Here is a 14,340-nt window from a genome sequence, read left to right on the forward strand (position 1 = left end):
ACCCAGGTGTTCAAAAGTTAAAATGGGTTCTTTATTCTAAAGCTTAACTCAAGTGACAAAATTCCACATGCAGAAGATTGAACTTACTTTTTTTTTTTTTTTCTTTTCTGTAAGTCATGATTCAGGGAAAGACACTGATTACATTGCTGAATCATCCAGAAGATGCTGTAGTCTGGACAAGGAGGACAGAAGGTTTGCAGACCTGACAACCAGATGTCACAGCACAATGGTAATATACCACAGCAAGCCATGGCAACAGCAGATGCTGGGACAGAAGATGAACCAGAGACTAAATAAATCCATCAAAATACATTAGAGAGGCCACAATTGGCCTCGGTGACAATTCAGGACTCTATATGCCCTTCTAATACCACAAAGTTATAAACATTTTTCCTGCAGCTCAGACAGAGGGATAAAAAGGAAAGATTATCAAGAGGGGACAATATCTCTGATAGTAAGTTTAAATTGTAAATTGACGAAGTTCAAACGCAATACTGATTGAGAAATTAACCTTAAGAGACTGTTTCAACTTGAGTGGCATAGGGTTTCCTTAAAGAGGCCAGATTCTGTTTTCCTCTGTTGAGTGGAAATGAGAGTTCAGGAGCGAGTTGATTGCAATTATAGAAAAAAAAAATTAGAAAATTGCAGTTCTGCACATCAGAGTAGTAGCATATAAATTTAAAATGCAGGGCTCATGTAAAAAGTAGAGAGTGAATGCTCAGTGCTGGAAACTGGTTTTTTTCAGTTTAACTGAATGTGGGATTTGGTTAACAAATGAAGAAGGGGAGCTTACATAAGCCAATCAGAGTAAATTATAAAAGACGTATGTGATATGGTAGAAAGTGGATTTCATTCTTTGGGTAATGTAGAATCATTTAGGATTTTAGAGGGTGGAATAACCACATTATTTAGGAGTCAAGTTTATGGAGATGTGATTTCCATTACACCACACTTTACTTTTACTGTACAGTTTTATGAGTTTGGACACATGGATAGGGTCAGACCTACCACCAGTCAAAATACAGAATTCTATCTCCCAAGAAGTTCCTCGTACTCTCCTCCATCCCCAAATTTTAGTTCTCAGTGACCCATTTTTATAGCTCTTATTTTGCCTTTTCCAAAATATCTTACCAATTGACTCACACACCTATTTAATCAAGCTGCTTTCACTCAGCCTGATACATTTGAAATTCATCTATGCTGTTGTGTATCACTAGTCTGCTTCTTTTTCTGCCTCTGCCGAGTAGCACTCAATTGTATTGATACACCACCGTTGAAAGGCAGTAGCTTGTTTCCAGTCTTTGTGATGTAATAGATTAACTATAAACATATTTGTGAACAGAAGTTATCATGTCTCTTGATTGAACATCTGAGATTGCGACTGCTGGATCACATGTCAATTATATGCTTACTAACTGCCAAAATATTTTCCAAAGGGGCTATGCCATTCTGCGTCTGCATCAGCAACAACAAGATTTCCAGTAGTCCTGCATCCATGCTATTTGAGTGTTTTTTTATTTTAGATATTCTAATAGGTATGTAGAGGTACTTTATTGTGATTTTAATCTGTATTTTCCTAATGACTAATGATATTAAACATCTATAGTTTGTTATTATCTTCCTTTCATGTAGAGTGTCAATATTATTAACATTATTAATGTACATGCTATTGTATGTCATCCATATATGGTTTTGCTGAAGTATCTTCACACCGTTTGCATATTGTATTGGCCAGTTTGTTTTCTTGTTAGAGAACTTTTAGAGAACCTTATATATTCCAGATGCAAATCCTTTTTCATATTTGTCTTTAGCTAAAATTTTCTCTAAGTTTGTGACTTGTCTTTTCAGGTCAGATATGTGTGTTTGAAAGAGCCTGGCTTCAAATTTTACAATCAACTAGAATGGACAATAATGGAGGCAGGAATACTATGTGGTTCCATTTAATTGGAGAAATTGATAAGAATATAATGATATTAAAGAGAGAGAATCAATAGAAGCTGTTAATCTGGACTTCCCAAGAGATAAAGGAGGAATAAAAATATGAACTAAGCTTTTCTCCTCAAGCAAATAGAAAGAAAATTTATGAATTTAATAAACATAATCTGAAAAAAGATATTTTATTTGTTTATTCTATTTTATTTTCATAATACAAGCTATTATATGAGTATTAATTTATTATGTCTTTTTTTCCCCTGATGCTTGATATGGTCAAATTTTGACATGTACCATGGTTATTATCATCTTCAAGGGTATGAAAACTCCCCAGTCAATAAAATATCATTTTCTTGATAGCCAGTCTTATTTGCACATTTCATCTCAAAGTGCCTAGAAGAGTACTTTAGGAGGTATTATGTGATTAATGAAAAAAAATGTGAATCTATAATTAATGTCATGTATTGATATGTTTCCATTACCCTGACCATGTCCTGACCAATATTTTGGTATCTGCCTCAAACCCAGCTAATTTCATGTTTATCCCCTAACCCATTTCTTCAACTTGGCTTAAATTTACATAATCCTTGTTTTTCTTTCCAATGTCACTGGATCTATACATGTCCCAAACTAATACCTCATTGCTTCTCCAAAAATTTGCCTTTATGGATGTTAAATACAATCATAATTCTATCTGAGATAACTTTTATCAGTTTCTGAATACCTTAATCATTTCACCTAAAACAAACTAATTCATTTTATCCTGTATCCAAAAATCATCTCACTTTGGACCAAATACAAAAATTAAAGAAGAAAAACATAGAACAAATACTCTAAAATTGTTTCATGTATTACCATGTGTTTCTGTCTTATCAGAAAAAAGTCATTAAATTTCATTCATATCAAAGGAATTTATAATCCAGAGTAAGGATTATGACTTACTCTCCATTATAAAAAGTCGGCTGAAATTTATTTGAAATATTTTTTCATCAAATTATCAGAGCGTACTTTATTTGAATGGCATGTGTTTTGAGAGTTGTATATAAAGAAGGCTTAAAACAGTTTTAAAGTCACGATACATTCCTTGAAAACACTAAAATTGTAATTTAAGAACAATCACGTGCTTATAGAATTTTCTCTAAATTCTAATATCTTAAATTAGATCTTTGGTCTATTTGATTAAACCATAAACTATAATACTCAAGAACACATAGCAAAATCAAATTAGCCAAGTACATTCAATAGAGATTCAGGACATAAACATACTTAATAAGTAGCACAGATTAAAACAAATGTGAATATCTTAGAATCGATGCATAATCACATTTGATTCTATGTAGTCTAGTGTCCGTAGCCTAATCCATACTGTGAAATATTATTGACACATTTAACATTTAAAGAAACAAGAAAACACATAAATATTCTGTTGAATTATTCCACTATTTTAACTTGATGGATTTGATAAATGTTTCCTGTTAAAACTGTAAAATTGTGTTTATTCAGCTTTCCAGTCAAAACAAATGTTGTTCTCAAACCTTCAGGTTCAGTGAAGCTTAGGGAAATCAAATACAATCCTGCCTGCTTCATAAATTATAAGCAAACCTGTGAGGTAATGGAAACCGTATCTTACTCTGGAATGATTCGTGATAGCAATGTGAAATGTCCATGGAAACAGAAGTTGAAAAAGAGCACAATTTTATTTCATAAACTGGGTGGCCCTCCCAGGGTAAGGATAACAGAAAATAAATGAAAAATTATTTCCTTTACTTCCAGTTAAACTAAGCATGCCAAGAAAATTGTAAGGATGAATACAAGAGTATAATGGTACATCTGTCTTTATGCCCAATTACATGCATCACTTTATAGGAAGAAAACTAAAACCAAACTGTATTGACAGAGGATCAAAGTCATGAGTAGAGCATTTGTTCAAACCTTTTTCATATAATTTGCTCGGATACTTTTGCAGTGCATCTGCATTACATTTTTTAGTTCATAAAGATACAATTACTTTTATCCTCAATATTCTAGTATATGCCATAAGGAACAAGAATACCAGAGTTATTTATTCTCTAATATATTACCAGACTCTGGAACTGTGTCTGGTGGATAGAAGATGCTAAATAATAATGTGATAATGAATGAGTGAATTTTATCTTTGATTGAGGAATCTTAAAGAAAATCTAATTTTTTATTACACATCATGCAATTATCATTAATTAATTTATTATTTAAGGGGAAATTTTTTAGCCTTTGATTCCTTTTTTTTTAAATAAAAAAGGAAAAACTTAGTTATCAGTCAAATGAAAATGTCCACTACTACCTGGCACAGCAAAAAATACAAACCCTTAAGTATATTCACTTAGAAACTTATTTATATCCATGTCCATAACACACATATGTACTGATAGAAGCACAATATTTTTTTATTTTTAATAAAATTGCTTCAAAATTTCACAAGATCATAATTGTCTCCGATAAGTTTAGCAAGTGAAAATAAGAATTGAAGCTGAATATTAAGCTAAATTCCCTCCTGGTGCTGATTCCTACTAAAAAGTCTAGCATGAATTAGAGGGAAAAAAGAAAGACAACTATATGAATAATTAATGTACTTTTTAATATAAGCAATAGATATTTGAACAGCTAACTAGAAAACAGCATTTCATGGGCAAGAATGGATGAGCAACCAAACTTTGGAATTTGTGCAGCTTAATTAATTTGTGCCAATTGATTAATTTATGTAGATTAATTTGTGCTGAGTAATGTATCTGAGAGAAGAAATGTAAGAGAGGGCTCCATGCAAAAGTCTGGGCCTTAGCAAAATTGTAAAGATAAATAAGATGGAAACACAATGTGATATTGTTAAGTTGGGAAAATTAGATATTATGCAATATTGTTAGGAAATAAGATTAGAGATGAAAGTAGTAAGAAATTGCCCTGGAGTCTAGGCAGTGGTAAAATGATGTAGCAAGTTATGTGTCTCATTATAAAAAATGGATTTTCAATATGGATATTTCATTTTCAAAAAACTAACATAAAAAACAACTATATAGTATGCTAGAATGAGATGAATGCCATTGAACATGTTTTTATGAAAGCAAAGCAAGAGAAGGTAAATGGAAAACACTAAAGGTTACAACGTCCATGCACAGATTAAAATTTTAAGAAAGTTGATTATAACAGTTTTGTTGACAAGGTGACATTTGACCACTGATAGGAAGTGAGGTGGTTAGCTATAAAAATGTCTGGTGAAACAGAATTCTAGAAAGAAATAACAAGTGCATAGTACAAAGGACACAAGGTCATCAACCTGCCTGGTATGTTTTTAGGGATAGCAAGGAGGTTCTCATAGCTGGTGCAAAATGAATAGAGTATTAAGTAATCTGGTCTTACTAGGAACAATGAAGCCAGATCTTGTGGGATCTTGAAAGCCTTGGTAGACATTTAGGAATTTATTCTAAACGAAATAGGGAGCTATCACAGGTTTTGAGTAGAGAATGTTTAGCTTTTGATTTAAAAGAATTGCTCTCATGTATTAAGAACCAACCACTTAAAAGCAATTCTAAAAGCAGGGAGGCCAGTTAGGAGGTCTTTGCAGAAATTCAGGGGAGATGATGATCTCTTTGCAGGGTGTTGGCAGCGGAGATGGGAAGAATGATATTACCAAAAAAGTACACGAATATGTGAATAGTATCAAGGTCTGAATATAGGACACCTTAAGATGAAGAGTTCAGAGAACAGAGGAAGATCCAGAAAATAAGTCTGAAATGGAATAACAGGAAGAGAAACACAAGAGTGTGGTATCCTGGAAGTCAACTATGGAATGTATATGAAGGAGGACAAAGTGTTTAACTGGGTCCAACATTGCTAATGGGTCAAACTAGAAAAGGACTGGACTTTTGAGAGTTGGATTTAGCAAGAGACTCATTTGTCCCTCTAGCAATACATGCTTGGTGGAATCCTGTGAGTGAAACATTACTGATTTGGATTTATTAAAAAAAAAAAAAAGAGGTTTCTCTCTCTCTTCCTGAATAATTCAAACCTCAAACCATTAGGAGGGGCTTGATGAGATAAGTTTCTACATTGGTGGGAAGATAGTTACAATGGCTGAGAACAGGGTGGAAAAGGTGTTATAGAGGAAAAGGGTCCAGGGTATTAGAGCGTATGTAGAGTTTTGAGGGCATCAAAGCATTGAGGCATCCAGCACTGAGTGTCAGCCTAAAGGTGGAATGAGGAAAACATTCACATATTGACAGTAGAAATAGCTTAGGGAGGGTGGTAAAGCCAAATGGCATGAGGAGGGTATGTATGCAGGGGAGGAGACAATGGTGGTTATCAGAAATAGGACACATAGAAGGGGACTGCTAAAGAAATATCTTAACATTAATGAGAATGTTAAATGTTAGAAGTTTCTCACTATTAGAAAAATAAGTAACAGATAACATTAGAATAAACCCTACTATTAGATTGAAATTGGAGGTATTAGTATGAACTCACAGCTTTCAATATACAGCAATAGATATATAGATAGAAGAGCACCTAGGCTGCTCAGTGGTTGAGCATCTGCCTTTGGCTCAGGTCATGATCCCAGGGTCCTGGGATCGAGTCCCACATGCAGGTCTCCGCGGAATTCTCCCTCTGCTTGTGTCCCTCCTCTCACGAATAAATAAATAAAATCTTAAAAAATAGACATGTAGAGAAATAGCCATAAAAGGTACACATACACTACACACACACACACACACACACACACACACATTCCAGTTCTATCTGCTGAAGGAACTTGAACAGAAACACCCTTAGAACAATGAAGAGACCTAGCACATGGATTTTTGTTTCCTAACATTATTTTCTACTAAAAAAGGTAAGCAGACACCTTGAGGAAATAGCAAACCCAAGGGCTGGAGCAGTTAAAGGATAAGATGAGCCTGGAACATCTTGTTCTGGAGAAGCAGTTTTCAGAGAAGAAAGCAAATATGTTAAAAGGACACAGAAGCCAAATTCAATGCATTCTCATTGGCTGACCTTGGGCAATTTGAAATTAAAAATGATAGTAACAAACTATGATCATTTTTTTAAAAATAGGAAGCCATAGGCCAATTTGAATATATTGAATTGGATATCTTGAACATTTGTAAGGGACAAGATATTTCCACAATGTCAAGGTAGTCCCCCACAAAATACTTATTGACTGACAAGAAGTCTGACAATTGAGAACTCTGACAAAGGATTACTGTAACTGATAAGGGGACAGGTCAAATTGATGTACATCTTCATAGGGTGCAATGATAAAAACAGAATGAAGTGGGCAGGAGGATGGATTACATGGGTGCTGTGGATTAAGGAGAGTACATGTGATGAGTAAGTGATGAATCATAAAATTCTAATAAAACTAGTATTACGCTATATGTTAACTAACTGGAATTTAAACTAAAACTTTAAGGAAAAACAATAGGAGTTAAGATGGTCGAGAAGTGGGGGGCGGGGGGGTTGTACACTTGCCTCGGCCCTTGAACACAGTTAGATAAATCATTCTCAACACCCAGAAATCAATCTGAGGACTGAGAACAAACTGCATCTTGATTTGGGGGAGAGAAGAAGTACAGATGCTACAGAGGGGACGGAGCCCTGATCATGGACAGAGGAGAGCGCAAAAGAGAGAAAGAGTGAAAGCAGCACACACAGGATTGCACAAGAAAGACTATTCCCCAAAACCATTGGGAAAAGGTGATGGCTGACTACCGTAATTTGTTTTTTAAGCAATGGAGTTCAAAGTCTGAAATTTTATAAATCTGCATAATTAGGGTGCCGAGATGGCTCAGTTGGTTAGGTTAAGTGTCTGCCTTCGGTTCATGTCATGATCTCAGGGTCTTGGAATCGAGCCCCAAGTTTGGCTCCCCACTCAGCTAAGAATTTATCTGTCCCCCTTTCCTTCTCCCTCTACCTCTGCCCCTCCACCTGCTTGTGCTCTGTCTCTGTCTCTCTCTTTCTCAAAACAAATAACATCTTTAAAAAGAAAAGAGAAATCCATACCATCATAACAGTTATGCCTGGTGGGCTTAGCAGTGCTCCTGTGGGCAGCATGATCTGAAGATCACCTAGGTCACAAAGGGAGAATGAGTTCCCCTTCTTGGAGTGCATCTGGGAGTGGTGGCAAGGCCTCTTTAGGAACAAAAGAACTTGTAGTGCTAAGGTGCTGCCATATTCACTAGCCTAGTAATAGGCATCAGCTGAGGGTAGGAAACCTTGGTGCCAGCCTCTTGCTGCACTTTACCATAAATTGAATAATTGCAGGGTCCGACTTCTGCAACAAATTGACTCCAGCCACAGTGCAGCAAAAACCTGCATGTTCCTAAAATATGAAGTTTTGAAACTCAGCAGTGTGCCCAAGATAAAATACAAGAGTACAGAACTGCCTGGCAGGGAGACAGCTCAGACACTGACAAAGGCAGGGATCTGATGGAAGCCAGAGACGCAAGAGGGGTGACTTTTTGCTCTTCTCTGAGGGCATCCTGGACTGTGGTATGAAGGAACTTTCCACTCTGGAACAACACAGCAAGGTGATGCCCTTTCTTCCCCACCTGCCCATCAGCAATGACTGGTTTCAGTGAGCAACACAGTGCTTCCCAGTGGAGGCCAGAGCTGCTTACACCAAGCTCCTCTTCCTATGAAACACACCTAGTTAAAACTTGTCACACAGTGAACAAAATCCAAACACCCCCCACTGCAGGTAAGAAGAAACTCAGCAGAGGATTGACCTGAGGGAAAGAGTAGCCAAACCACAACAGCCAAGTGTACTTTCTGAACCACCTCCTGAAGCACCAGTCCCAAGACAACATAGGACCTCTTCTTAATATGGCCATTACTCTTAGGAGCAGGGATACATCAGGCTTTCCTAACAATCGCAAAAACAAAAACAAACAAGCAAAAACAAAACAAAATAAAACAAAACAAAACAGTGACTTAGACAAAATGACAAGATGGAAGAATTCACCCCAAAGAAAAGAACAGGAAAAAGTAATGGCCAAGAATTTCACCAAAACTGATATAAGTAAGATGCTTGAATGGGAATTTAAAACCACAATCATAAGGATACTATCTGGGCTTGAGAAAAGCATAGAAGACACTAGAGAATTCCTTATTATAGAGATAAAAGAGCTAAAAGCTAGTCAGGCCATAATAAAAAAAGCTATAACTTAGATGCAAAACCAATTGGATGCAATGAGAATGAGGATGAATGAAGAAAAGAAATCAACACTACAGAAGATAAAAATCCTGGAAAATAATAAAACTGAATAGTGAAAGAAAAATATTGGATCAAGAATGTGGACTTAGGGAAAAAAAAAGAAAAAGAATGTGGACTTAGCTCAGTGACTCTTTAAAGTATAATAACATTCATATAATTGGAGTCCCAGAAGAGGAAGAGAAGGAAAAGGGGCAGAAGATTTATTGAATTTTATTTTCATTATTTTTTATTTATTTATTTTATTTATTTATTCATGAGAGACACACAGAGAGAGAGAGGCAGAGACACAGGCAGAGGGAGAAGCTGGCTCCTTGTGGGGAGCCCAATGTGGGACTCGATCCCAGTACCCCAAGATCACAATCTGAACCAAAGGCAGAGATGCGACCACTGAGCCACCCAGGTGCCCCCTAACTCTTCTTTAAATGTCTGGTCGAATTCCACTGGGAAGCCGTCTGGCCCAGGACTTTTGTTTTTTGGGAGATTTTTGATGACTGATTCAATTTCTTTGCTGGTTATGGGTCCATTGAAATTTTCTCTTTATTCCTGTTTTAGTTTTATTAGTTTGCATGCTTATCTGAGCCAGAGAACATTACCAGAAACACCAACTTTACAGGTAACCTAATTGCACCAAATTCGTATCTTATTCAATAATTACTCTTTATGTAAATAGATAAGATGCTCCAATCAAAAGACAGGGTATTAATATGGATTGTTTAAAAAAAAAAAAGCAAGACCTATCTATATGCTGCCTACAAGACAATCATTTTAGACCTAATGAATAAATAAATAAAATCTTATTTATTTATTTATTTATGATAGTCACACACACACAGAGAGAGAGGCAGAGACACAGGCAGAGGGAGAAGCAGGCTCCATGCACCGGGAGCCCGACGTGGGATTCGATCCCCGGTCTCCAGGATCGCGCCCCAGGCCAAAGACAGGCGCCAAACCGCTGCGCCACCCAGGGATCCCAAAAAATAAATAAAATCTTTAAAAAGAAAAATAAAAAGAAGTTAATACCAATTTTTCAAATTGTTCCAAAAAATAGAAAAGGAAGGAAAAGTTCCTGTAGGATTTGAGTGACTTTGAATGAGTAAACTCGTTCTACAGGACCAGCATTACTTTGATCCCCAAACCAAAGACCCCACTATAAAGGAGAAATACAGACCAACATCGCTGTCAAATAAGGATGCAAAAATTCTCATTAAGATACTAGCAAATTGATTCCAACAATATATTAAAAGAATTATTCACCACAATCAAATGGGATTTATTCCTGGGCTATAGGGGTGGTCCAATATTTTTACATCAATCAACATGACACACCACATTAATAAAAGAAAGAATGAGAACCATATGATCCTCTCAATAGATGCAGAAAAAGCATTTGAGAAAATTCAGTATCCATTCTTGATAAAAACCTTCAACAAAGTAGTGACAGAAGGAACATACTCAACATCATAAAGACTATATATGAAAGACCCACAGCTAATATCATCCTTCATGAGGAAAAACTGAGAGCTTTTCCTCCATTGTCAAGAAAATGACATGGATGTCCACTCTCATCATTACTATTATATATTATATTATATTATATATATATTACTAACATAATAGTGGAAGTCCTAGCCTCAGCAATCAGACAACAAAAATAAATAAAAAACATTTGAATTGGCAAGGAAGAAGTCAAACTTCTACTACTTGCAGACAACATGATACTCTGTGTAGAAACCCCAAAATACTCTACCAAAAAAACTGCTAGAACTTATATACAAATTCAGGAAAGTCATAGGATATAAAATCAATCTGAAGAACTATTACATTTCTATCCACCAACAATGAATCAACAGAAAAAGAAACCAAGGAATCAATCGCATTTGCAATTGCACCAAAAACTATAAGATACTTAGGACTAAATGTAACCAAAGAGGTGAAAGATCTATGCTCTGAAAACTGTAGAATACTTATGAAAGAACTTGAAGAGGACACAGAGAAATGGAAAAACATTCTATGCACATGGGTTGGAATAACAAACACTGTTAAAATGTCTATATTCCCCAAAGCAATCTACAAATTTAATGCAATCCCAATTAAAAAAAAAAAAAGCCACCAGCACTTTTCACAGAGCTAGAACAATCCTAAAATTTGTATGGATCCACAAAAGACTCTAAATAGCCAAAGCAACCTTGAAAAAGAAAAGCAACCTTGGAGTTACCATGACTTTAAGCTATACTAATTTCAAAGCTATAATCATCAAGACAGTATGGTATTAGCAAAAGAACAGACACACAGATGAATGGAAAAGAACAGAAAACCAAGAAATGGACTCACAACTATGGTCAACTAATCTTCAACTCCAATGGAAAAAAAAAAAAAAAACAGTCTCTTCAACAAATGCTGTTGGGAAAACTGGGCATCTGCATGCACAAGAATGAAACTGGACCACTCTCTTACACCAAATACAAAAATAAATTCAAAATGGATGAGAGACCTAAATGTGAGACAGAGATTCATCAAAATTTTAGAAAGAACTGAAGCAGCAACTTCTTTGACCTCAGTCAACACAATTTCTTACTACACACGTGGTGGGAGGCAAGGGAAACAAAAGCAAAAATGAACTATTGGGACTTCATCAAGATAAAAAGCTTCTGCACAGCAAAGGAAACAACAAAACCAAAAGACAACCTATGGAATGGGAGAAAATATTTGCAAATGGCATATCTGAGAAAGGATCAGTATCCAAAATCTATAAAGAACTTTTCAAACTCAACAGTCAAAAAACAATCCATTGAGAAATAGAAGACATGAATAGACATTTCTCAAAAGAAGACATCCAGATGGCTAACAGATACATAAAAAGATGCTCAATGTTACTCATTATCAGGGAAATACAAGTCAAAACCACAATGAGATACACCTCACATGTATCAAAATGGCTAAAATTAATGCAAGAATATTATTCATGAAAAAATGAAATCTTACTATTTTCAATGACATGGATGGAGCTAGAGTGTATTATATGAAGTGAAATAAGTCAGTCAGAAAATCATAAATACCATATGATTTCATATGTGGAATTTAAGAAACAAAACAGATGAACATATGGGTAGAGAAAAAAAAGAAAAAAGAGAAGCAAATCATAAGAGACTTAACAATAGAGAACAAACTAAGGAAAGAAGGAATGACAGAAGGAGGTGGGCAGGGGATGTGCTAAATGGGTGCTGGGGATGAAGGTAGGCACTTGTGATGAGCACTGGGTGTTATATGTGATGAATCACTAAATTCTGCACCTGAAAACAATATTACACTCTATGTTAACTAACTATAATGTAAATAAAAATTTGGAGAAGAAAGCAGAGTATTACTTTCACAGTGGAAGAAACTAACTTGAAGGAATGCAACTTGAAACCAACCATGAGAAACAACACACAAGCACATGTTGTAAAACATTCTATAAAACTGGTCTACGCATTCACAAGTGTCTAGGTTATATAAGTTAAAGAAAGATTGTACAACTGAACCAGACTGGAGAAAACCAGAGACATGAACACTCAGGAGAACTTGCCGTTCAGAATTATGTCCTTTTGCTATAAGGGCACTTTGAAACTACTGGAAGGACTTGAATGGGATCTGAAGATGATGGTAATAATAGACCATATAGACTTCTTGATTTTCATGGTTGTCCTGCAGTTATGCATAAAAAGTCCTGGTGTCTAGGAAGAATACATTAAACTACACAGAGGCAAGAGTGTATCATATCAACTACTTACTATCAAATGGTTTTTGGGGAAAAAAGTTTTATTTTTTTTTATTATACCTGCATCTCTGCTGTAAGTTTGTGATTCTTTCAAATAAAAGTAGAAGTAAAAAATGGAAAAAAGGAAATAGAAGTAGCAACTATAGATACTCATTGAAAGTTTCAACCTTCATATAAATATTCAAACAATCATACTGGAAGGTGGTGGTGAAAATAATAAAGCTCATTCATAATGATGTTGAAGACCAGGTGGAGATGCTTGAGGCATTTTAGGAGAGATTTCTAGAGTAAAAGATAAAAATTTTGAAGTTATGAAAATATAGTAATTAGAAATATATAGCAGATAAGAGTAATTTTATTTATGACTGAGTTGTCAAGGAAAAAAAAATACTGATTTCTATAAATTAGGTATGCATAAGAGGTAAGGTAACAGTAGAAAGAGAGTTCCAGGACTATGTCATGTTTCTGGTTTTTAGTCCCAGCTTCACCTGTCTCGGTGTGATCTATGACAAGGTTCATGACCATAAATCTATATCCCAGTTTTTATAACAGTAAAATGGAGATAATTAATCTCATCTTCAGAAAACTCAAATTATTAATTACATGCAAAAACATTAGGTAATGTAACCGACATCATGTGAGCCCCAGTGTTATCTTTACCGTAGTTGTTAATCTTATAATTATCAAGACTAACAAAAATCCTCTTCTATAATTAGCAAATCAATTTTCAAATAGACTTTGTAGTCAAACAATATCAGAACTTTTGTAAGACCAAATTGGTTATGTTTTCTATTTGTTTGTAACTTCTTAAAGAAATCTGTGTTATTTCTCTGTACAGAAATACAGCCAGTAGGTCTTGTTGGCTTAAACTGAAAATGAGCAAGCACATGGTAATAGCAAAGGATTATTTCTCCCAACTATTTCAGTAGGCTTCTGCTGAAGGAATTGAGGGAAGAAAGTACTTCATCATGGAATCTGAGCAGCGGTCATGAAAGGTGTATCTGCAAGTAGGCACAGGAATAGAAAGAACCTCCAGGTGTATTTTTTTTCCACATATTATATGATTTTATTTATATAAAACATCTAGAATGGGCACACTTATAGAGATGGGAAGTAGATTACTGGTTACCTAGAGCCCCAGGTGAAGGATGGGGTTTGGAGAAAGTAGAGAATGACAGCTCATGGGGAGGGGTTTCTGATTGTGGAGATGTACAATTCTGAATATATTAAAAACCACTTACCTGTATGTTTCCCTAGTGCTGCCAAATAATAAGATTTCAAATCCAGAGGCGGGAGCTTGGAGACATTAGCCACTAGTGGTGCCAAAGGAAAACTGAGCCACCCTCTCCTTAGTGAGAATGAGGGCTGAGTGGAAGCCCACCTATATAGACTTCTCAATACCAACAAA

The 14,340-nt window shown here is 35.5% G+C and overlaps 1 long non-coding RNA gene across 7 annotated transcripts in view; it reads right to left on the bottom strand.

Annotated features, from left to right (window-relative positions):
- The window catches only part of LOC140605308 (uncharacterized), a 177,737-nt gene that overhangs the window by 150,360 nt on the left and 13,037 nt on the right, over nt 1-14,340 (bottom strand). The gene's annotated exons all lie outside the window — the stretch shown is intronic.

This window comes from Canis lupus, chromosome 15 (assembly GCF_048164855.1).
Source record: "Canis lupus baileyi chromosome 15, mCanLup2.hap1, whole genome shotgun sequence".
NCBI classification, from domain to species: Eukaryota; Metazoa; Chordata; class Mammalia; order Carnivora; family Canidae; genus Canis; species Canis lupus.